Source organism: Amblyraja radiata, chromosome 2 (genome assembly GCF_010909765.2).
Source record: "Amblyraja radiata isolate CabotCenter1 chromosome 2, sAmbRad1.1.pri, whole genome shotgun sequence".
NCBI classification, from domain to species: domain Eukaryota; kingdom Metazoa; phylum Chordata; class Chondrichthyes; order Rajiformes; family Rajidae; genus Amblyraja; species Amblyraja radiata.
The window spans coordinates 69,456,842-69,483,606 of record NC_045957.1 but is presented as its reverse complement, the minus strand read 5'-3'; the positions used below and the strand labels follow the sequence as shown (position 1 = coordinate 69,483,606).

The window sequence follows — 26,765 nt, the reverse complement described above, 5'->3', positions numbered from 1 at the left end:
ACACCGCTTCCTGGTTTTATAGTCCCTCCCCCTACCTCCAGCAGGGGCAGCAGAGAGAATGGTGAATTTTTAAAAAACATTAATATCTCTCTGATTTGTCATCGATGGGAAAAATCCTCCGCCCCCGTAAGTCAGAGGGGGGCTCTGAGCGAGGTGGCCAAAAATGACGGCCATAGGTGGCGGCTTTCTGTCAGAAATCGCAGCACAGTGGGCCAAAAGCGGTCAAGATCAGAGATTTAGTAATATAGATAATCCCAGATAAAGTTTATAATACGGGAATCAAGATTTTAAAAAAAATGTTTAGGTACGTATATCGGTGTTGATTGAAATAAATAGAGAATTTGTGGGAGGAAAATCATTTTTATGGCATTTATTCTGCCTATTAGAGACATCGGAAGTGTTTTCCAGAATTGAATAAGAGCGTTTAATTTAGTAACTAAAGGCGGAAAGTTTGCATTGAATAAATAATTATATTTTCAGGTTACTTGGATACCCAGATATTTAAATTTTTCTGTAGTAATCTAAAAGCGAATTTTAAAAGGTGTGTCGGCTCTTGAGTTTTTATTGCCATAATTTCACTTTTGTTCCAGTTTATTCTATATCCTGAGAAGGAACCGAATTCCTCTATAAGATTTAATATATTTGGAATACTAACTTGAGAATTGGTGATATATAATAATACATCATCTGCATATAATGATATTTTGTTATTGGAATGTTTAGTATTAAAGCCGTGAATGTTCGGATGTACTCTTATACTTTCTGCTAAGGATTCAATCGCACGGGCAAATAACAGGGGTGATAATGCACAACCCTGTCTATTGCCCCTGGATAGTCGAAATTTCGGAGAAAGTATGGTCAGTATTCTGGCAGCACGGCCTATCATATAGTAATTTTATCCATGAAATAAAATTCTCTCCCATCTGAAATTTTTGCAGTACTGTGAAAAGGTATTTCCATTCTACTTGGTCAAATGCTCTTTCTGCATCTAATGAAATAATTGATAAGTCTTCTTCTTCAATTTTGTGTGAGTACATTATGTTAAAAAGACGTCTCAAATTATTAAATGAAGGGATATGGGGAGAAGGCAGGCACGGGTTATTGATAGGGGACGATCAGCCATGATCACAATGAATGGCGTTGCTGGCTCGAAGGGCCGAATGGCCTCCTCCTGCACCTATTTTCTATGTTTCTATGTTTTTTCTATATTTCTATGAATGTCTCTTGGGTATGAACCCTGTTTGATCCGAATGTATTAATTTATTAACGTATTTACTTAATCTTCTTGCCAAAGTTTTTGCTAATATTTTCTGATCTGTATTTAGCAGGGCTATTGCTCTATATGAACCAGGGTCTTCTAGATCTTTATCTTTTTTGGGTATATGTGTAATAGTTGATTCAGCTAGTGTTTGTGGTAATGTCTGTTCTTTAAATGCATATGTATAAAGCTTGTGTAAACGTGGTGAAATTACCTCGTGAAATCTTTTATAAAATTCGTTACTGAACCCGTCTGGTCCAGGTGTTTTACCGTTCTTCAGTGAATTTATTGTCTCTTCTATTTCTTTGATTGAAATCTGTGCTCCTAATTCCTCTTGTTCCAGCGTGTTAAGTGTTGGGAGATTACAGTTGTCCAGAAAGTTTGTAATTTTACTGCTTTCTGTTGATGTTTTGGATGTGTATAAATTTTGATAAAACGGGCAAATCTTTTGTTAATGTCTTTGGGAAGCATTAACAATTCACCTTTATCTGATTTAATTTTTAGAATAGTCTGATCCTTTTCAACTTTTTTCAGCTGACGTGCCAAAAGTTTGTGTGGCTTATCGCCAAATTCGAAATGTTCCTGTTTTGTAATTTGAAATAATCTAATAACTCTTGCAGATAAAATTTGGTTTAGTATTTCAATATTGCTATCTTGTTGTGTTTATCTATAGTTGGATCTTTCGCGTTTTCTAAATCAAGTTGTCTAATCTGTTCTTCTAGTTGCAATTGTTCCGTCCTATTCTTTTTATTTTGAAAAGCTTGGTATGAAATAATAGAACCTCTAATAAACGCTTTAAAAGATTCCCATAATAGGGAGGGTGAGATGTCTGGGGTATCGTTAGTCTCAAAGAAAAGTTCCATCTGTTGTTTTAAATATTTACAACCATCCGGATTGTTTAATAATTGAGGATTAAATCTACAAAATTATTTTTTATTGAACATTCCTTCTAGTTTTAAGGAGAAGGTTAGCGGAGAATTACAGTACTATGGTATTTAGGGTTAGTTGTAAAGGGGAATCATTTCATGTCCACCAGGAAATAGTCAATACGGGTATAGGTTTTATGTACTGATGAATAGAAGGAGTATTCTCTTCCGGCAGGGTTTGCAATCCTCCATACATCTGTTATATTTGTATTTTATATGTATGTATTTAAAAGTTCACTGGATTTTGATTTTATATTGTCTCTTTTGTTGGGCAGATTTATCAAGGTATTGATCCAAAACGCAATTGAAATCTCCCCCGATTATCACGTTTTGCTGATTGGACAGAGATTATATTCAATATTTTGTTAAAGAATTGTGGGTTATCAAAATTAGGAGCATAAATATTTACCATGGTAAGTGAGGTGGATTTAGAGAGATAGGAGGAGTGATATGTTTGACCAATCCAATTGGCCTTCAGCCTGGTCTGAGCTTGAACTTTCAAGTTCAAATGCTAAATGCATTTTGTTGTCTCTGTACTGTACACGGACAATGACAATTAAAGTTGAATCTGATCTGAATCTGAATCTGAACTTTCAGATGTGTTTCCATATAACCATATAACCATATAACAATTACAGCACGGAAACAGGCCATCTCGGCCCTACAAGTCTGTGCCGAACAATTATTTTCCCTTAGTCCCACCTGCCTGCACTCATACCATAACCCTCCATTCCCTTCTCATCCATATGCCTATCCAATTTATTTTTAAATGATACCAACGAACCTGCCTCCACCACTTCCACTGGAAGCTCATTCCACACCGCTACCACTCTCTGAGTAAAGAAGTTCCCCCTCATGTTACCCCTAAACTTCTGTCCCTTAATTCTGAAGTCGTCCTCTTGTTTGAATCTTCCCTATTCTCAAAGGGAAAAGCTTGTCCACATCAACTCTGTCTATCCCTCTCATCATTTTAAAGACCTCTATCAAGTCCCCCCTTAACCTTCTGCGCTCCAGAGAATAAAGACCTAACTTATTCAACCTTTCTCTGTAACTTAGTTGTTGAAACCCAGGCAGGTTTCCTTTAGAAATATTATATCGGCATTGAGTGATTTTAATTGGGAAAGAATCTTACCCCTTTTAATTGGCTCATTAGTGCCCCTTATATTCCAGCTACAAAACATAATTTCTCCAATTTTCTTTTGAGGGTCGTCTTGCATTATGAGTTACATTGGTTCCTTTATTTCAGATGGTGCAACACAATACCTCAACCTTCTGGGTGTTGGGTGGGTGCTCCCAGTTGCTGAACTATGTAGGCATATCCCTTGAAAATGTGCCCTGAAAAGAAAAATCAAAAAAAGTGCTAAATAACATAAATTATATGAAAAGACAGTATTTGAACATACTGTGTGAAGAAACCACCAAATGGTAGAAGAGTTAGGGTAACCTTCCGTAGATGTAAAATTACATTTAGCTCCGTTCCCTATGAACGAGTATTATGGAAAAGAAAGGACAAAACCGGATAATATATTCAAAGAGAAAACAACCAAGCATGTTCTATAAGTAGTTCATCTAATAGCTTAAACTGAATAAGTATTTACTATTTAATTGTTGTATTTAACTTAAAAGACAAACCCCAATATATTTAGGTAAGAATCACCTGGCTGGAAGGGGTTAGTCTAAGAATTCAGTCTTGGCTCTTGCCATCTGTCTTTGTTTGCTCCTTTCCAGCTTGGATGATTCTTTGTCGGTTTGGCCTGGGCATTTCTGGGAATTTGTCCGCACAAATCGATTAAACATTTTAGTATACCGATCCAATAAATTTTAACTAGAGATCATAGATCTAAAGATTATTCAATATTGACTTTAAAGAGGAATGAATCATTATTCGGTTATGATATTACATTTTAGATTAAAATAAATGAGTTAGTCCAATTATTTATGTGTTAGTATATAATTAATTTTTATCGTTTGTTAGTGGATTATTACGTTCCGCTCCGTTTAATTTGTTTTCTGTGCTGCGTAATTCCATTTTATTAAATCATTCATTCGAAAATATGATGGCCTTGAGGCTGTTATGTTACATTCCAAACCTGATAAGATGTCTAGACATTAGCACATGCGAGTTAGTCGGCCACCTTATCTGCACCATTTGTACTTATTTTTATTTAAAAAGGCATATTCTCTCAGTTTACCCCCTATAAATATTTATAAAAGGTATACATCAACAAAGCCGTGGCATTTTAATTATCCTTTAATGTCCTTTTTTAAGTCTTGTGCGTATTTAAATGCTTCTTCTGGATCAATAATGAAACGTTCCAAGTCATTATATGTGACCCTCAGTTTGGCAGGATATATTATTCCATATCTCAGGTTTGGAATTCCTTTAAGAATCAGCCGGGTCTTTGTAAAAAGGGAACGTTTCTTTGTAATATAGGATGTCAGAGAGATTTAAGATGGTAATCAGAAAGGCAGAAAACTTTGGCAATTAAGGTATAGCAGAATCCAGAGATTCTACAAGTATAATAAGGGCAAAAGAATAACTAGGGAGAGAATAGAGCCCCTTTAAGAGCAACAAGGGGGATGTATAATCTCTTTCAGACCTATTTTATCATGAACCCTATACTCCACTGGCTCATCTCTCTCCCTTTGACCCACTGAAAGCTGCCCCTTCCATATGCCACTGAAGCGACTGATTTTATCAGTGTGCATACCAGAGTGCGCGCTGAAGAAGACAATCTGAGTGTTCACCAACCGGAAACCATGAATGAACCATGAGGTACATTCCCAGATGGAGGCCAGGTCCGCTGCGTACAAGTCAGATGATCCCAAGAGGTACAAGAAAGCTCGCTATATTCGTCATAAAGCCATCAAGAATGCAAAGAGACAATACTAGAACAAACTTGAATCCCAGTATAATCGTTCAACACCTGCAGAAGGTGGCAAGGTCTGAATACTATAAATGGCTGCACAGTAAGGTCAGGCAACATCACTAGTAATAGTGCGGCCCTACCTGGAACTTAGTGCATTCTAGGGTCACTTTGAGCTAAAGGCCAACAGGGTGATGACAGCCATCCCATCAGACAAGGGTGCTTCTTCCCAGGATCACTGTTGCAGAGGTTAGATCGGTCTGAGAGTGAACCCACAGAAAGCAACTGGCCCAGACAGAGAACCTGGTCTCGTTCTTAGGAACTATGCGGACCAACTAGGGGGAGTATTTACAGACATCTTTAATATCTCCCTTCTCTGTTCTGAGATACTTACCTGCTTCAAGAAGACCACTATCACAATGCAGAAGAAAAGCAAGATCTCATGCCTTAACAACTACCATCCAGTGGCCTTGACATCCACCATCACGGTGCATTGAGAGGCTGTTTATGGAACACAATAAATCCAGTCTACCGAGCAAACTTGATCCACTGCAGTTTGACTAATGCCAGAACAGTTCCATGGCTGATGCCATCATCATGGCCCTACACTCATTCCTGCAACACCAGGAAAAGAAGGGCACCTACATCAGACTCTTATTCAATACCTTTGCTTTCAAGACCATTACACCATTCAAGTTAATTTCCAATCTCGTGCAACTTGGTACCATATGGTACAATTAAGAGTGCAACAAGATTCAATTTTTACAATACGACTAAGAACAATATTTACAAAACAGCATATGTTTGGAAGAAATACAATAGCCTGGATCATCTGCTGATCAACAAGCCACTCAAGGTCACCATTCATTTAAAGAGTAAAATAGTTTATATACCTAAAACGTGAGTAAACAATTAAATTGAAGGTTACTGGTTATGTGACATTAAGTTTACAATATGATCAATCATGACATTAACTCGAGAGGTCATGTGGTTTCTCCTCCTCTTAATAATGTATCATTGTGATTAAATTACTGGAATAGTATCCACGGATAAGACTATGTAGAAAATCTGGCTATTGACTACCTGACCAGGACATAGAAATCTCCGTATATATTTCGTTATGATGTAGAAGGAAGCCATTCAACCTTTCGGTTTATACTAGCTCTTGGAACATTACCATCTTTTCACTAATTTTCCCTTTAACGCATTCTCCCTATGTAGATATAAATTCTATTCCATTCCAAATTCCACATCAACTATGAGCTATAGCCTGTCTTTGATTGCACTAAGGAATTTGGGATCTTTTTCATTAGTAATGGCATTATTGATTTCTTGATTTTTTGTTTATTATATATTATTTATCTACATTGTGTTTACAGGCCTGTTATGCTGCTACAAATAAAAATGTTGGTCCATTGTCGGTACGTCGAACAATTAGCCACTCTTAACTTCTCTTGAAATATTACCACCCAGGAACAGATTATAGTGGCCAAAGCTGGTTGGATATAGGATGTGGAAGGAAACTGGAAGACCCAAAGAAAATCCATGCGGTCTCGGGGAGAATGTGCAAACTCCACATGGACAGTAACGGAGATCAGGTTTGAACTCAGGTTACTGGCGTTGTGAGGCAGAGCTCTATTAGCTGTGCCAATGTGCCTCCGGTCTATTATCTTTCCTCATGTGGCAATTTTTTGTAGCACCTGTATATCTTTCAATTATGGGTTCCCCGTTGTATCTAAAACATAGATGCTTAATTTTGAAAAGCAAGTGCCTTGATATGTCTGATCCTCACTGCGAACAGCCTTCCAAATGTAGGAAGCAGAGACAGCAGTGGGCCATGTAGTGTCTTTGGACTGCTCCATCATTAGATAAAAGAACGATAAATAAATAAAATGATAAAGAACGTGGGTAGCACGGTGGTGCAGCGGTAGAGTTGCTGCCTTACAGCGCTTGCAGCGTCAGAGACCCGGGTTTGATCCCAACAATGGGTGCTGTTTGTACGGACTTTGTACATTCTCCCAGTGACTGCATCGGTTTCCTCCCACACTCCAAAGAAGTACAGGTATGGAGTAGCAATGTTACAAAACTTACCTTCAGTGGCGCTGCATTTCTGCCACTGGCCGTGTGCGCGACTTTGGTGCCTTTGAAGGGGGGGGGGGGATTAAATTGTCGTTTTCTCCTGCCTGTTGGAGGCGGACTTCCTCGGGCTGCTAGCTGCTGAAGAATAATCGATCCGACTCCCGTTCCCGATTTTTTTTTTTCATATCGCTAGACAATTTAATAATTAGATTCAAATAAAAAGCGACTTCTAACGCCCTCAACGCCTACAACGCGACGGATCGCATGAACGGGACAAAACAATGGGTAAGTCGTTTATTTTACATATAAACTTGCTACTTGGGATGGCTTTAATAAAATTTTACGTTGCGAAAATGTGATTTGGGCCCCTTACGAACCGATAGTGTTTTTCCTGCCGATATGGAGTTCAAATTCACCGCAAATGCAACGTTCCAATCGATCGTGTTCCAGAAAAACCCACTCGCAAGATGATTTAAATGCTCTTTTTTTTGGACAACATGTCATAAGAGCATCTAAATCATCTATATTTTGTGTTATTGCCTACCCATAGTCAATATTTTGATACTAAATATCAGTTTTAGTCCCACGTATTGTGCAAAAAAAAAATTTTGGGGATTATATTGAGTGGATGTTTCTAGATTAATTTATGGGAATTAAACATCAAATTCCTTCCATCTGGCATCTGAATTAATGACATGAGATTTTTAAATCATGTTATATCGTGAATTCTTGTGTGAATGGGATTAGTTTGTTATTTGGATACTTAGGCTATTTAAAAACATATTCATTTCTTACGTAATGGAATTTACAGGACATTCTTAATGGGAAAGTAGTGGGCAGAAAGGCATGTCATGCATGGTTTGAAGAGCAAAAACTTGTAGTTTACAATGCCAAAATTGAAAAGTTGAGGAAAAACAAGGTGTACAGAGTTGCTTATTGGTTACAATCTGAGGAGTATGATGATGCTACTGATTATGATATGCCAATGTACCAGCTAGCAACTGATCTTCTCCATAAAGACTTGGTCTATTGCTAGAAATTGTAATTTATTTACCTACCTGTTACGGACTTGCAGCATATAATACAATAATATTAAAGTTCTGATCTTGAGAATATCACATTTTTGAATTTTCAAGGCAGTCTGGATGTTTATTCCATTGCTACGCAGATGATACACAACTCTATCTCCCCCTGAAGCCCAAAAACCAATCAAATCTGGTTAACCTTACCCGCTGCCTCGAGGATATAAAGTGCTGGATGGCCCAGAACTTCCTCCAACTAAATGAGAGTAAGTCTGAGGTCATCCTTCTCGGCCCCTCGGACTCAATCAAAATGATAGCAGGCAGCCTTGGAAGCCTTACCCCACTACTCAAACCTCACATCAAAAACCTTGGCGTGATATTTGACTCAGCACTGAAATTTGACAAACAAGTCAATGCCGTGGTAAAAGCTAGCTTCTTTCAGCTTCGGACGATAGCTAAAATAAAACAATTCCTCCGCTTTGATGACCTCGAAAAGATCATCCACACATTTATCTCCTCCCACCTAGATTACTGCAACTCTCTTTACACTGGCATCAGCCAATCTTCCCTGTCCCGCCTGAAGCTGGTCCAAAACGCTGCAGCGAGACTCCTGGCGGGCACCCGAAAAAGGGACCACATCACCCCGATCCTGGCCTCTCTCCACTGGCTCCCGGTGCAGTTCTGTATACATTTCAAGACCCTCCTCTATGTCTACAAAGCCCTCAATGGGCTTGCCCCCTCCTACATTAAAAGTCTTCTTGGGGCCGCTGAATATCCCGCGGTCTAGGCGTAAGCTTAGGGGCGACCGCGCCTTTGCGGTTGCAGCTCCTAGACTGTGGAACAGCATCCCCCTTCCCATCAGAACTGCCCCCTCCATCGACTCCTTTAAGTCAAGACTAAAAACTTATCTATACTCCCAAGCCTTTCCTGACGTCCACTGAGCGAGGGCTATATGTATATATGTATGTAGCTTGTTTGTTTATACTATTCTTATAACAAATGTAAAGCACTTTGGCCAATGTGAGTTGTTTTTTAAATGTGCTATATAAATAAATGTGACTTGACTTGACTATTACGATTTCCGTCACAACGGTCAATTTTGTAATTGACTACAATTAGGTAATTAACTAATTATATGCTTTAATTTCAGGTCATCCAAGTGAGATGTTTTATATTTGTTTCAGAATGCTTCAATCTATAATAACTGAAAATTTCATTCCGTTCTCTTAATTTTTAAAGAAAGTTATGGGCTTTTGACTGTCCTCGATCACAGCTTTTATGATAAGTCAATGCAAAAGCAATAGGGAACAAGATGCAAATTTCCAAGTATGAAAATGGCCATAACATTTTTAATACTGAAGATGCAAAAGTGAATTAATTGTCAAATTAAACTTATTTTTATGCTTTATCTGATGGGATAAATTGCAGACTTGATTTTTAAAATCTCAAAATTTTGTAGGTTAATTGGCATGGTGTATGTAAATCGTTCCTAGTATGTGTACGATAGTGTTATGTCCCTGTCCCACTTAGGAAACCTGAACGGAAACCTCTGGAGACCTTGCGCCCCACCCAAGGTTTCCGTGAGGTTCCCAGAGGTTTCCGTGAGGTTCCCGGAGGTTTTGGTCACTCTCCCTAATAGTCGAAAATGGTTTCCGCGCAGTTGAGGCTTCTGCTATGTTCCTGCGATTATTTCAACAAAACCAAAACCGGACTCGACTAAAAATAGGTTGCCGTTTGATCGAAGCCAGTGGAGTGGGGTTGCTATTTACTTACAGGCAGTCGAAAGCAATCTCCTTCGCTGACCGGCCATTTTGAGTGGCTCATTGGAGTTTTCAGCAAAGATCCTATTGGATCTTTGGTTTTCAGGACCTAGAAGATCCGTCGGAAGGTAAAATGCCCGCTAACTTTATTAAACTTCTTAAAACTGTCTCCTTCTCCTCCCCCTTCTCCCCCTTCTCTCCCTTTCTCTCCCCTTCTCTCTCCCCTTCTCTCTCCCCTTCTTTCTCCCCTTCTCTGTCCTTCTCTCCCCTTCTTTCCCTCTTCTCTCCCTCCCTCCCGCGCTCTCTAAAGGACTTACCGTGCTCTGTGGCAGCCGTTTACGTTACTCTTCATCTCGCAGACAGCGCTCCTCCGCTGTTCCTGGCCCCCACCTTCGCGATGTGTTTGTGTGTGTGTGTGCGGTCGGTAGCAAAGATCCTGTAAGTTGCCGCTACGGTCGAGGCTTTCCAGGCAAGTGACCAAAACCCCTGGCAACTCATGGAAACCTTGGGTGGGGCGCAAGATCTCCAGAGGTGTCCGTTCAGGTTTCCTAAGTGGGACAGGGGCATTAGTGTGCAGGGATCGGTGGTTGGCACAGTCTCGGTGGGCCAAAGGGCATGTTTCCATGATGAATCTCTAAACTAAACTAAAATACCTCATCCACTTACCCACCTGATCCTCACACCCATTTATTCCTAGGCATCCAAAGCCTCAATAATCTCAGCCATAAATGTTCTCGGTGACCAAGCATCCACAGACCACTGAGGTAGAGATTTCTAAAGCTTTAAAATGCTCTGCATTAAAACAATTATCCTCGTCTCAGTCATACATAGTTGATCATTCTGTTAGACTGTGCTGTCCAGTTCTAGACTGTCCAGCCCAAACACTGTATCACCATTTATCCCAACAATCCCTCTCACATTATTGTATATTCTCATTCTTAAGCTCCAAGGATTTTCTGACAAAGCTTATTTGTTATTTACTCATTACCAAAGCCAATCTAGTAAATCGAAAAAAGAGGCTCCAAACCCCAGTAAATTCTCAGCACAACTTACTTTTCCATTCCAAACACCTTGAAAACTGCATGTTGTAACAATATGTTAAACGTCTGCATCTCATAAACCAGGGCACACAGATCACTCTCTGCACATAATCCAGTTTCTCACCTTTTAAAAATAAAATAGATTTTTTTATTTTTCCTCGCACAGCACATTACAACTCATTTTCCTCAATTGTACACCATCTGTCATCTGCTTGGTCATCTGCTTAACCGATTAACCGGAGCAAACTTTTGTTTTCTCCTCACAGCTCACTTTCCCTTCTTCCACCAGACCCGGGTAATTTTTTATGTGTTTCATCGATCATTGATATAAATGGGGTATTTGAGAGCCCAGTACCCATCCCTATTGTACTTCAATAGTAAGTCTGCCAATCCAAAAATGACCAATTTATTACTGCTCTCTGCTTTATGTCCTTTGGCCAATTCTGCTTCAGTAACTATAATCAGAATTAACCATATTGAAATATGCTTCCCAAAAGTCTCATTTCTATTTTCTCCTTTGATGTGGTTGAACTCTGTTGAGAACTGCACATACTTAACTAGCATTTGTTATTATGACTTTTTCGTTGTAGAAATCCACTACAATGTATTATTAAATAATGTAATAGAAATTTTAAAAGCACTACATCTCATCCTTATCATCAAGTCTTATTTAGTGAATATTGTTCACATCAGGTCCAATCTTGCTGTTCTGCTGTGCAGATCCCAGTGACGGGGACTGAATGTTTACAAATTACTGTTTGCACTGCAGAATACTGCAGAAAATGAAAAACGGGGTACCTATTAAAATATGGAATTCAAGAATTTGCTGCTGGATTCCTGCCAGCAAATCATCCATCCAGTTTAGTTTAGTTTAGAGATACAGCTCGGAAACAGGCCCGTCAGCTCACCGAGTCCACGCCGACCAGCGATCCCCGCACATTAACACTATCCTACACACACATGGGACAATTTACATTTATAGCGAGCCAATTAACCTACAAACCTGTACGTCTTTGGCGTGTGGGAGGAAACCTAAGATTTTGGAGAAAACCCACGCAGGTCACGGGGAGAATGTACAAACTCCACACAGGCAGCACCCGTAGTCAGGATCGAACCCGGGTCTCTGGCATTGCAAATACTGTAAGGCAGCAGCTATACCGCTGTGCCACCGTGCCGTCCAAAGTCTCTGCTGATGATCTCGGGTCTCTTCTGATCATCTCCGGTTATCTCCGGTTTGCTTCCAGTTCCTCGTGCTGGCGAGAGCAGGAACAGGGAGATACGGGACCTGAATGTGTGGCTGAGGAACTGGTGCACGGGGGCAGGGATTTAGATTCTTAGATCACTGGGATCTGTTTTGGAGTAAGGGGGAACTGTACAAAAGGGACAGATTGCATCTTAACAGGTGGGGGACCAGCATTCTGGCAGGCAGGTTTGCCACTGCTACACGGGTGGTTTTAAACTGAATAAGGGGGGTGGGGTGTCAAATGGGATAGTCGAGGATGGAGTTAAAGGGAAAGGGTTTCTTAAATGTGTGAGCGTAGAGACAGAGGGGTGTAAAATGAGGGTAGAAGCAATAGGTAGCAAGGTGAAAAGTAAAAGTGGCAGGCAGACAAATCCACGGCAAAAATCAAAAAGGGCCACTTTTCACCATAATTGTATAAGGGGTAAGAGTGTTGTAAAAACAAGCCTGAAGGCTTTGTGTCTCAATGCAAGGAGCATTCGTAATAAGGTGGATGAGTTGAATGTGCAGATAGCTATTAATGACTATGATATAGTTGGGATCACGGAGACATGGCTCCAGGGTGACGAAGGCTGGGAGCTGAACATCCAGGGATATTCAATATTCAGGAGGGATAGACAGAAAGGAAAAGGAGGTGGGGTAGCGTTGCTGGTTAGAGAGGAGATTAACGCAATAGAAAGGAAGGACATTTGCTTGGAGGATGTGGAATCGATATGGGTAGAGCTGCGAAATACTAAGGGGCAGAAAACGCTAGTGGGAGTTGTGTACAGGCCACCTAACAGTAGTAGTGGAGTTGGGGTTGGCATCAAACAGGAAATTAGAAATGCGTGCAACAAAGGTAAAACAGTTATAATGGGTGACTTCAATCTACATATAGATTGGGTGAATCAAATTGGCAAGGGTGCTGAGGAAGAGGATTTCTTGGAATGTATGCGGGATAGTTTTATAAACCAACATGTAGAGGAACCAACAAGAGAGCAGGCTATTCTAGACTGGGTATTGAGTAAAGAGGAAGGGTTAGTTAGCAGTCTTGTTGTGCGTGGCCCCTTGGGCAAGAGTGACCATAATATGGTTGAGTTCTTCATTAGTATGGAGAGTGACATTGTTAATTCAGAAACAAGGGTCCTGAACTTAAAGAAAGGTAACTTTGAGGGTATGAGACGTGAATTGGCCAAGATAGACTGGCAATTGATTCTTAAAGGGTTGACGGTGGATATGCAATGGAAGGCATTTAAAGACTGCATGGATGAGCTACAACAATTGTTCATCCCAGTTTGGCAAAAGAATAAATCAGGGAAGGTAGTGCATCCGTGGATAACAAGGGAAATCAGGGATAGTATCAAAACAAAAGATGAAGCGTACAAATTAGCCAGAAAAAGCAGCCTACCAGAGGACTGGAAGAAATTCAGTCCAGCAGAGGAGGACAAAGGGCTTAACAGGGCTCGAAATTGACGGTTGCCCGGGTGCCAATGACCACTCAAAGTGCCGCCGGGCAACCTAAACGGCGAGTCATTTTGCCCGGCTTGGCAACTTGGTTTACACCGAAGATAGACACAAAAAACTGGAGTAACTCCGCGGGTCCGGCAGCATCTCTGGAGAAAAGGAACGTGACGTTTTGTGTCGGCGACAGTTGTGGGAAAGATGCTAAGTGTGGCGTGACGGAGGGTTGGAGCGAATGTCGGGTATCTTCATTGCCACATACATCTAATCTGAATGTCTGGTAATGTGGCGTCTTGATACCTTTAAATATATTACCAAACATTTGCTGCATTTATGTCCTTTGGCCATCTCTTGTCAGTTAGTGTAATGTTTAACCTGTCAGATGGGTATAGTCAGTTTTGTCAGCTATTATTATAAAATGCCTTTAGAAAATTCCTTGCAACCTGTATATTTTGTTGTCGATAAATTATGTGGGAAGCGAGAGTGTTTCTGTACCAATAGCAATAACGACCCATGCTATGGCCATGTCATGATAATTTTCGGTCCTTCACAGAAAATATGCATCAATCTGTAGTGTGCATGGTTAAGCATATATGTTATCAAGGTCCAGGATTTATTGACACAGGTTGATCATACGCTGAATAATCCAACCACATTTTTGTTTGGAAGTGGAAAGAAATAATAAAAATTGCATTAATTGCAATGTGTAAAAAGAGTTGAGATACCGTATTATAATTTTGCTGCATGTCATTGTGGTATATATCATGTCTTGATTGGTGAATATGTTAGTTTGTGACTTTATTTGAAGCAGAAATAATATGTGAATGCTTCATTGAGCATAATTCCGACTGGTAACTACGCACTTCGTCCGAGCATGCGTCATGGAAGCCATCTTAAATGACTACCAAAAATGTCATTTGGCAACCTAAAAAGCTGCCAAGGTTGCCCGGCTGGCAACAGGGAAAAAAATTTAAGCGAGAGCCCTGCCTTATTACGAAAGAAAAAATAGATTATGAAAGAAAACTGGCAGGGAACATAAAAACTGACTGCAAAAGTTTTTATAGATATGTGAAGAAAAAAAGATTAGTTAAAACAAATGTAGGTCCCTTGCCGTCAGAAACAGGTGAATTGATCATGGGGAACAAGGACATGGCAGACCTATTGAATAATTACTTTGGTTCTGTCTTCACCAAGGAAGACATAAATAATCTGCTGGAAATAGCAGGGGACCGGGGGTCAAATGAGATGGAAGAACTGAGTGAAATCCAGGTTAGCCGGGAAGTGGTGTTAGGTAAATTGAATGGATTAAAGGCCGATAAATCCCCAGGGCCAGATAGGCTGCATCCCAGAGTACTTAAGGAAGTAGCCCCAGAAATAGTGGATGCATTAGTGATAATTTTTCAAAACTCTTTAGATTCTGGAGTAGTTTCTGAGGATTGGAGGGTAGCTAATGTAACCCCACTTTTTAAAAAGGGAGGGAGAGAGAAAACGGAGAATTACAGACCAGTTAGTCTAACATCGGTAGTGGGGAAACTGCTAGAATCAGTTATTAAAGATGGGATAGCAGCACATTTGGAAAGTGGTGAAATCATTGGACAAAGTCAGCATGGATTTATGAAAGGTAAATCATGTCTGACGAATCTTATAGAATTTTTCGAGGATGTAACTAGTAGAGTGGATAAGGGAGAACCAGTGGATGTGTTATATCTGGACTTTCAGAAGGCTTTCGACAAGGTCCCACATAAGAGATTAGTATACAAACTTAAAGCACACGGTATTGGGGGTTCAGTATTGATGTGGATAGAGAACTGGCTGGCAGACAGGAAGCAAAGAGTAGGAGTAAACGGGTCCTTTTCACAATGGCAGGCAGTGACTAGTGGGGTACCACAAGGCTCAGTGCTGGGACCCCAGCTATTTACAATATATATTAATGATTTGGACGAGGGAATTGAATGCAACATCTCCAAGTTTGCGGATGACACGAAGCTGGGGGGCCGTGTTAGCTGTGAGGAGGATGCTACGAGGCTGCAAGGTGACTTGGATAGGCTGGGTGAGTGGGCAAATGCATGGCATATGCAGTATAATGTGGATAAATGTGAGGTTATCCCCTTTGGTGGCAAAAACAGGAAAGCAGACTATTATCTGAATGTTGGCCAATTAGGAAAGGGGGAGATGCAACGAGACCTGGGTGTCATGGTACACCAGTCATTGAAAGTAGGCATGCAGGTGCAGCAGGCAGTGAAGAAAGCGAATGGTATGTAAGCATTCATAGCAAAAGGATTTGAGTACAGGAGCAGGGAGGTTCTACTGCAGTTGTACAGGGTCTCGTTGAGAGAGAGAGTCATCTTGCCTTGGAAACGTATTTCCTCGAAAACAGATGCAAAAACGCGGAGATTTTTTACATATTTCGGCAGGGATTTATCTTATGACTTCAGAAATCCACCACTTGGTCAATTATTTCCCCAGATTTTGAATAAAATTGTTCACAAAACTCACTTTAAAAAATATAATCGCCGCTTGCCAGCTGCTGATGTCACAATGCCCACATGCACACCAATCGAGGCCCAACTGCCTCCTGGCCCCGCCCAACCGCTGCCCACGCCCAGCCCAAGTATGCTCGCGCCACACCTCCCGCAGCTTGACTCCCACGCCCGCCCACTCCCACGCCTTGACTCCCATGCCCCCCTCTCCCCCCCTTCACCCCCTCCCTTTCCCCCGCCCTCTCCCCCTCCCTCTCCCCCTCCCACTCCCCCTCCCTCTCCCTCCCCTTCTCTCTCTGCCCTCACTCTCTACCCCCCCTCCTGGGAGCTGTGCGTCAGTAGATAGGGCGGTTATGGGATAAAAGGAGCAAATTAATAATATTAATATATTACCAAGGGCAGTAGTTAGCGTGTGTGCGGGGCGGGGGGAGGTTAGTTAGTGTTGTGTTGGGGTGGTTAATGTGTGTGACGCCGCATGCCGCCCCTCCCCACAGCCGCACCAACGGGTCTGCACTTGGTCTAGTGGACTATAAAGATACAAAATAAAGATATAAAATAAAAACTGCTGGAGAAACCCTTCAGCAGTTTGCTTTTTGTTCCAGATTACAGCGTCTGCAGTCTGTTGTACTTTTATGGAATGTAAAGGGAATGGGTGCAGATTGCTGCAGCAGTTTGGAAAAAAAAGCAAACGGGTTGAATGCAGTGCCACAAGATGTTCTAACCACTTGTGTGGTCAGGTTCAGTGGATGCTTTTCCCAAGGTTATATCCGAAGAGATGCATCGTTTCTCTCAGATTCTGCTCTAAGCAGCACAAACCAATCAGACACTATCCGCTATCATTCAAGCAACATGCAGATGTCTTGCTGAAACCACACAAAATAAATTATTCTGCAAAACATACACCAAGTTCTCGTAGCTACATACAGTGCATTCAGAAAGTATACAGACCCCTTCATTTTTCCACATTTTGTTACGTTATAGCCTTAATTTAAAATGGGTTAAATTCTTTTTTTTAATCTTCAATCAACACATTATACCCCAGAATTAAGAAGCGAAAACTGGTGTTTCGCAATTTTTGCAAATTAAAAATAAATAACTGAAATATCACATCTACATAAGTATTCAGACCCTTTACTCAGTACTTTGTCGAGGCACCTTTGGCAGCGATTACAGCATCAAGTCTTCTTAGGTATGACGCTACAAGCTTGGCACATCTGTATTTGGGTAATTTCTCCCATTCTTCTCTGCAGATCCTCTCAAGCTCTGTCAGGTTGGATGGGGAGCGTTGATGTACAGCTATTTTTCAGGTCCCTCCAGAGATGTTCGATTGGGTTCAAGTCCGGGCTCTGGCTGGGCCACTCAAGGACATTCACAGACTTGTCACGAAGACAGTCCTGCGTTGTCTTGGCTGCGTGCTCAGGGTCGTTCTGTTGGAAGATGAACCTCCGCCCCAGTTTGAGGTCCAGAAAGCTCTGGAGCAGATTTTCATCAAGGATCTCTCTGTACTTTACTCCATTCATCTTTCCCTCGATCCTGACTAGTCTCCCAATTCCTGCCACTGAAAAACATCCCCACAGCATGATGCTGCCAACACCATGCTTCACCGTAGATATGGTATTGGCCAGGTGATGAGCAGAGCCTGGTTTCCTCCAGATGTGATGCTTGGCATTCAGGCCAAAGAGTTCAATCGTGGTCTCCTCAAACCAGAGAATTTCACATGGTCTGAGAGTCTTTTGGCCTTTTGGCAAACTCCAAGTGGGCTGTCATGTGCCTTTTACTGAGGAGTGGCTTCCGTCTGGCCACTCTACCATAAAGGCCTGATTGGTGGAGTGCTGCAGATATAGTGGTCCTTCTGGAAGGTTCTCCCATCTCCACAGAGGAACTCTGGATCTCTGTCAGAGTGACCATCGGGTTCTTGGTCACCTCCCTGACCAAGACCCTTCTCCCCCGATTGCTCAGTTTGTCCGGGCGGCCAGCTCTATGAAGAGTCCTGGTGGTTCCAAAGTTCTTCCATTTAAGAATGACAGAGGCCACTGAGCTCTTCGGGAACTGCAATGCTGCAGAAATTGTTTTATACCCTTCCCCAGATCCGTGTCTCCACACAATCCTATCTCGGAGGGCTACGGACAATTCCTTTGTCTTCATAGCTTGGTTTTTGCTCTGACATGCACTGTCAATTGTGGGACCTTATATAGACAGGTGTGTGCCTTTCCAAAACATGTCCAATCAATTTAATTTACCACTGGTGGACTTCAATCAAGTTGTAGAAACATCCCAAGGGTAATCAATGGGAACATGATGAACCTAAGCTCAATTTTGAGTATGTAAATGTGATATTTCAGTTATTTCTTTATAATTACTTTGCAAAAATTTCTAAACACGTTTTTGCTTCTTCATTCTGAGGTATTGTGTGTAGATTGATGATTAAAAAATTGAATTTAATCAATTTTAAAATAAGGCTGTAACATAACAAAATGTGGAAAATGTGACGGGGTCTGAATACTTTCTGAATACACTGTATGTTGTCAGGTATTCAACCAAATCATATTACTCAGACATATTGCACAGCACACAGAGACACTTCCCTCTCTCTGGCAAGACAAGATATGCATAATTGTAAGCAACAGCAACTAACTGAATGGAGGAGTATGCAGCTGCAGGATTGTGGACGATTCAATGCTGACCACATCAGTGTGTACTGTCATGCTTATGCTCTACCTATTCTTACAGCATGTTACAAAGACTCTGGAATGATTTCCAGCATCTGTTCCATCCAGAAAGCAGATTTATTTCTAACTCAATACCAAGTAACAGTTATGGAAAAGCAAACAATAAATGTAATGTGAAAATCAGTCAGCTATTTACAGTTGCAGAATTGAAAATGGCATGTGAAGCCAAAGGAAACTTAACTCAACCAAAACTTATTTTTCATTTTATTCTCATCTGTTATGAATAACTTTTAAACAAACACCCAATCAGGAGGTGAATGCTGGCCTCAATCATCATAAGGTGGCTTGAACAGGTACTGGCCATTCATAAAATCTGGCTCCACATTGAAGCACTAAGGCATTGAGCAGCATAATGGCAAATGGCTGAAATCATAATAATGATAGGGCACATTTTTCATGTTATTCAGTTTATCTCCTTGCAGTAAATGTGCAAAACTATAATACATCCTTGTGATTGTGTCATATTGAAACCATGGTGGGAAGATCTTTTATGTTTGCTTTTTTTCAAATATTATAGATCCTCAGATTTCAATTTTGGTTGAAAATGTGATCACTAGAATTTCACTTACTAATTAGAGGAGTTCTTTTCATCGTATTGCCTAAATTGTTCATTCAAGTATCACAATTTTAAAGACTTCTTCTTGTTGCGTATGGCGTGCACAGCCTAAAGTTGCAGGACAACTTGTTCTATTTGATCTTATTTGATTGTGCACGCCAGGTTGATTGCATTCGTCGAAACAGGGCGGACCACGTGAAGGTTGCAATCTCCCACCCCTTTTAAAGGCTAATTAGCTTTAATGCTGCTTTCCATGATTGCAGATATTCTCAGCATTTTATTTCATAAACCAACCAATTCAATCAGACCTTAATTTTGAGGGATAATTAGAACAATTTGTGTTTTTATAACAATAAGATGAGGACAGGTAACTCAAGTTCTGGTTCTAGGTAAATATTTTTATTTGGCTCAGAAACCAAAGATCAAAATATTTTAAAAATGGTTCTAGGTTTAATAGTTATTCATAACGGTGGAGAATGAAATGAAAAATCTGTTTTGGTTGAGTGAAGTTTACTTTGTCTTCACAGGCCATTTTCAATTCTGCAACTGTAAATAGCTGACTGATTTTCACATTACATGCTACAACTCTGAGTTTAATGTTAGCTTTTCCATAACTGTTATTTGGCATTGAGTTAGAAATAAATCTACAGCAACAGATAACTCTGAAGGTGCCTGAACACCAGCCTTTCCATAAACAGAAAGTGCCAGATGTTCCTGACACATAGTGACAGGCGATACTTTGCCAGGTCTACAACCTGTCTCGTTTTCGCTCATCAGCTTTGTACATGAATTGCTTTCACTGAAACTGCCCTTCATGCCTTAATGTCAGTACAACTATTGAGGGCTTTTCAAAAACAGCCTTGCGTTGATAAGTCTCAGTATTGGTTACATGAGCTCTCTGTCATATAAGAAGACATGTCTGGCCTCTGCAGAAACTAAATAGAAGACAAGCAAGATCTTTCTGTCAGATATAAGTGCTGGACTGTATTTTTTATGCCAGTCTTTCGGCTGAAGAATTTGCAAGGCATCTACAGTATAAAGTGCAAAACTGCCTAAAAAGTATAATTGCACTGCTTGCTGATGTAGAGAAAATGTTTCTGCTTAGAATATGTGGAGGAAATGGACAGGAAATGGACGGTGACTTTTGCAATCTATTCTCCAAATGAAATTAATGATGCTTTCACAAATACACTGAAGCAAGAGAGGTGGGTGTCCGGATACCATATGGCACTTAATGAGTGTACTTGTCTTCGTTATTTGAATAAACATCTGGTTCATTGAGCATCCTTTTCATGAAGTCAAAGAGTTGTACAGGCCAAAAACGGGTCCTTTGGCACACCATGTCTATTCTGACCATTTCACCCAAGCATAAATGTGCTATTTATCCATATTAGGTCCTATTCTGGTATGCCTTGTCCTTACAAATGCTTGTCTAAAATAATCTGTGTAACCTTTTAGAAAATCTATCACAGTGGATCTGTAAACATTTTTTTTCAAGATTTCCTTCTTGGCTTTTGTTCCACTGATTGTTGATGGTGTCAACAATTTCCCGGCATGTAAACACATACACGCACACAGCGCACACACATTCATGCACGCGCGCGCACACACACACACACAATCTCATGCACGCGCACACACACACACACTCTTTTGCACCCTGACACAGTAGAAAATCAATGCTATCGTCTTTAAAACTGGAGAATTAAGAGCCTCATAAACACTCCAGTTGTGACATATATTGCCTGTTTTATAATTGTGTCCTAAAGACCAGAAATATCCAGAATTTAATTTTTGCTCTCCAGTGGTAAGGGCAGAACAATGATTAATTCCTTGGTGATGTAAGCAATTTTTTATTCTTGATCATTTTTCTTTTTTATTATTCTTGATCATTTTTCATTTTTATTCTTGTTCATTTTTCTTTGACTTCAAATTAAAGGAACATATGCTGATGTGAGGAAATTAGGAAGAAGTGAATTTGGCTTTGGCCTGTTGATTTTCTTTCCCAATAATATACCTGATTCATAAAATTTTCAAATATACAATTCAGGATGTTGTCTTTCACTGTACAATATATCTTATTCCTTAGCACACATGGTTTACATTGTCTCAACATAATATCAATTTCTCTTTCACATACATTCTATGAGTAGTACGTCTGCATGCTTCAAGAGAGTCAAGAGTAACAATAATGTTAAATTTAACAGTAATGTTAAAAGTAACATTAGCAAATTTGCAGATGACACAAAGCTGGGTGGCAGTGTGAACTGTACAGAGGATGCTATGAGAATGCAGGATGACTTGGACAAGTTGGGTGAGTGGGGAGATGCATGGCAGATGCAGTTTAATGTGGATAAATGTAAGGTTATCCACTTTGGTGGTAAAAACAGGAAGGCAGATTATTATCTAAATGGAGTCAAGTTGGGAAAGGGGAAGTACAACGGGATCTGGGGGTCCTTGTTCATCAGTCACTGAAAGTAAGCATGCAGGTACAGCAGGCAGTGAAGAAAGCAAGTGGCATGTTGGCTTTCATAACAAGAGGAGTTGAGTATAGGAGCAAAGAGGTCCTTCTGCAGTTGTACTGGGCCCTAGCGAGACCACACTTGGAGTATTGTGTGCAGTTTTGGTCTCCCAATTTGAGGAAGGACATTCTTGCTATTGAGGGAGTGCAGCGTAGGTTCACCAGGTTAATTCCCGGGATGGCAGGACTATCATATGTTCATAGAATGGAGTGGCTGAGCTTGTATACTCTGGAATTTAGAAGGATGAGAGGAGTCTTATTGAAACATATAAGATTATTAAGGGTTTGGACATGCTAGAGGCAGGAAACATGTTCCTGATGTTGGGGAAGTCCAGAACCAGGGGCCACAGTTTAAGAATAAGGGGTAAGCCATTTAGAACGGAGATGAGGAAAAACTTTTTCACACAGAGTGTTGTGAGTCTGTGGAATTCTCTGCCTCAGAGGGTGGATGAGGCTGGTTCTCTGGATGCTCCCAAGAGAGAGCTGGACAGAACTCTTAAAGATAGCGGAGTCAAGGGATATGGGGAGAAGGCAGGAACGGGGTACTGATTGTGGATGATCAGCCTTGATCACATTGAATGGCAGTGCTGGCCCAAGGGGCCGAATGGCCTACTCCTGCACCTATTGTCTATAAGAGTATTTTATTGTCATACTAGACTAAGTGGGACCCGTTGGGTCCCTGTCACACAGGAGGCCTGGTCCTCGAACGCAATATTGCACCACTCACCCATAGCCCCCACGGGAGGAGTGGTCCTCCAACGCAACACGTTCCCAAAGGCAATATTCTCTACCAGAATATGTAAAAATGTCATTGTTTTCGAGGTCAGCAGTTTGATTTTAAAAATATGTCAGATTGGTGAACAATTTTAGTAAAAAACTCGGGAAATAATGAATCAAATTTACAGATGAGGGGATTTTTGAAATCATGACGTAAATCTCTACTGGAATATGTATAAATTGCACCGTTACCGCGTCGGCTGCTGCTGCTCTTAATAGATAACGCAGCAAACAAAAAAAGTTCATAAATAAAGAAGAAAGCAATATAGTGCAAAAATAAAACAAAGCCGAAAGTCCCTGGTGCAACCCAGGTAGTTTGGAGTTTAGTTGGTTCATTAGTCTTCATCAGCCTGATGGTTGTTGGGAAGAAGCTGTTCCTGAACCTGGATGTTACAGTTTTCAAACTCATTTACCTTCTTCCCAATGGCAGGAGTGAAATGAGAACATTGACAGGGTAGTGTGGGCCCTTGATGATGTCGACTGCCTTTTTGCAACAGTGTCTCTCATTGACCGCTTCGATGGAGGGATCAGGCAGTGTTCACCACTTTTTATAATCTCCCTCGTTCCTGGGTGCTGAACCAGGCTGTGATGCAACCAGTGAATATGCTCTTTACCGTATACCTATAGAATTTACTGCTGGTCCAGCCGATTATCATGCAGAAGTAGGAGGGTTTTAAATGGTGGCTGTCCCTCATGGAACTTTTGCAGGTGCTGCATTAAGCTTCCATGTATCAGTCAGCATGTGGTCCTGGATCTTGGCATTTGCCAGGCTGCAGCATGTAATTATGACTCCTTGCATTGGTCAACCAGCAGGTTTTGAGCAAATTTCATAGTTAATAATCATCCAGCAGCAGCTGATGATTGACTCATTGGAGTAGTGAATACAGTGTCTTGTGTTTTGCAGTTACTTATGGGCCTGTCCCACTTAGGCATTTTAGGCGACTGCAGGAGACTATGCAGTCGCCTCATGGTCGCCACATGTTCGCGGGTGGTTGCCGGGGAGCTGCCTTCATGGTCGTGAGGAGTTCCCGATTTCTGGGAACTAGTCGCGGCCTCATTATAGTCGCCGCATATTTTTCAACACGGCGACTAGAATGAAGCCGCCATGGAGAGTAGGGAGAATTGGCGTGCCTTAGGTGGGTCGCAAGGAAGTCCTAATGGGTTGCCAGGAGGTCGAAGGTTCTCGTAGGTTGTAGCCGGTGCTGACCGGTGAATTTCATTGGCTCATTGGGAAAAAAACCGTAAGCAGTAGTTTTCAGAACCAAGGATAACCGACCAGGTAATATTAAATGTCCGCCGAGCTTCACAGCCGTGTATCTCTGGCTTCTTAAAATTTGTCTCCCCCTCCTCACCCCGCTCCCTCCTCTCCCCCTCTCCCCCTCTCCCACTCCCCCCTCTTTTAAAGAACTTACCGTACACTGTGCTTTCAGCCATCTTAATTACAGAGCCACCATTCCTGTTCATCGTGGTGTGTGTCTGTATCACCTTGGCTTTACACCGTGTGAATTTCACTCAGACAATGCTCCCCTGCTTGCCCTGTCCCCCGCCTGTATAACGGGCTGGTGAAGGAAGCGATGTGTGTGTGTGTGTGTGTGTGTGTGTGTGTGTGTGTGTGTGTGTGTGTGTGTGTGTGTGTGTGTGTGTGTGTGTGTGTGTGTGTGTGTGTGTTTGTGTTTGTGTGTTCCACTCTGACAGTCGCCGTTCCAGCTGCCGGTTTTTCAGGCGACTGCCGGCAACTTGAAAGTTGCTGGCAGTCGTCTGAAAAATCGCCAAAGTGAGACAGGCTCATTAGGCTGGTCATTGACAAAGATTATTGCATCCCTTGGTTGGCCTTCTTGGCAAATAGATTCTCCAGAAGCTTGATGATGGTCTCATCCTCAGTCATCTCAAGATGTTTCATATCATCTTTGTAAATCAATCCATTTTTAATCTCCATGTGAAATGGAAATTGGCTGGAGTTGATGTGGCAGTGCAAATGCACGATACAAACAACATTTGTGTTATGTACAACAACACTGAGAACATCTTGTACTTTATAACAAGGTTTTTTTCCCCATATTCAAAATGGGAATTTACTCCTAAAATTAAATTTTCTGTTTTAACTTGGCGATACAGTCAATCTATTTTTTAGTGCTTTCCCTGGCTCTTCTGAAACATAGTCCTCGTATTAAAAATCTAGCGCTAGCACAGCTGCACTCGGCCATCAGTAAGCAGCAGGATGCTCACCCCGACGGTACCTTCATTGTTGCAGGGGACTTTAATCAGGTCGACCTGTGAACTGTACTCCGCAAATTCCACCAGCATGTGCAGTGCCCTACCAGGGGCTCAAACACGCTGGATAAAGTGTACACCAACATCAAGGATGCATACAGAGCTCTCCCCTGCCCATCCCTGGGACAATTCGATCACCTCTCACTGTTTCTACTGCCTGCATACAGACCCCTCATCCGCAAGACCAAACCTGCAATAAAGACGGTCAAAATATGGCCTGAGGACGACACCCTACAACTCCAGGACTGCTTTGATCGCACCGACTGGGCCCTGTTTGCAAAACAGGCTACCAGTGATACAGAGCTAGACTTGGAGGAGTACACATCAACTGCTGTGTGGAGTCTGTCACAGTGGACAAGAAAATAAAGATGTTCCCAACACCGAGCCTTGCGGTACCCCACTAGTCACTGCTTGCCATTCCGAAAGGGACCTGTTAATCCCTACTCTTTGTTTCCTGTCTGCCAACCAGTTTTCTATCCATGTCAGTACCCCACCCCAATACTATGTGCCCTAATTTTACCCACTAATCTCCCGTGGGACCTTATCAAAGGCTCAAAAAATTCCAAAAGATTAGTCAAGCATGATTTCCCCTTTGTAAATCCATGCTGACTCAAGACCGATCCTGTTACTACTTTCCAAATGAGCCACTTTTTCATCTTTTATAATTGACTCCTGCATCTTCCCCACCACCTATGTCAGGTTAACTGGTCTATAATTCCCTGTTTTCTCTCTCTCGCCTTTCTTAAAAAGTGGGATAACATTAGCTACCCTCCAATCCACAGGAACTGATCCTGCATGCATAGAATATTGGAAAATGATCACCAATGCGTCCATGATTCCTAGAGCCACCTCCTTAAGTACCCTGGGATGCAGACCATCAGGCCCTGGGGATTTATCAGCCTTCAGTCCCATCAGTCTACGCAACACCATTTCCTGACAAATGTGAATTTCCTTCAGTTTCTCCGTCACCCTAGATTCTCTGGCCACTAGTATATCAGGGAAATTGTTTGTGTCTTCCTTAGTGAAGACGGATCCCAAGTATCTGTTCAACTCGTCTGCCAATTCCTTGTACCCCATAATAAATTCACCTGTTTCAGTCTTCAATGGTCCAACTTTGGTCTTAACTATTTTTTCCTCTTCACATATCTAAAGAAGCTTTTACAATCCTCCTTTATATTCTTGGCTATCTTACCTTCGTACCTCATCTTTTCTCCGTGTATTGCCTTTTTAGTTATCTTCTGTTGCTCTTTAAAAGTTACCCAATCCTCTGACTTCCCGTCTCATCTTTGCTTTGTTGTACTACTTCTCTTTTATTTTTATACTGTCCTTGACTTCCTTTGTCAGCCACAGTCATCCCTTATTCCCCTTGGAATCTTTCTTCCTCTTTGGAATGAACTGATCCTGCACCTTCTGTATTATTCCCAGAAATACCTGCCATTGTTGTTCCACTGTCATCCCTGCCAGGGTACCTTTCCAGTCAACTTTGGCCAGCTCCTCCCTCATGGCTCCATAGTCCCCTTTGTTCAACAGTAATACTGACACTTCCGATGTTTGCTTCTCTCTCTCAAATTGTAGATTAAAACATTATATTATGGTCACTACCTCCTAATGGCTCCTTTACCTCGAGTTCCATTATCAAATCCAGTTCATTACTTAACACTAAATACAGAATTGCCTTCTCCCTGGTTGGCTCCAGTACAAGCTGCTCTAAGAATCCATCACGGAGGCACTCCACAAACTCCCTTTCTTGGGGTCCAACACCAACCTGATTTTCCTAGTCAACCTGCATGTTGAAATCT

The 26,765-nt window shown here is 41.4% G+C and overlaps 1 long non-coding RNA gene across 1 annotated transcript; it reads right to left on the bottom strand.

The window, feature by feature from the left end:
* Window positions 1-1,168: 1,168 nt before the first annotated feature.
* LOC116984397 lies at window positions 1,169-26,344 on the bottom strand. The gene is made up of 3 exons (XR_004415007.1): window positions 26,226-26,344; window positions 18,694-18,697; window positions 1,169-1,203 (listed from the first exon to the last, which is right to left on the bottom strand). It is a non-coding gene; the product is annotated as an uncharacterized LOC116984397 (long non-coding RNA).
* Window positions 26,345-26,765: the final 421 nt, after the last annotated feature.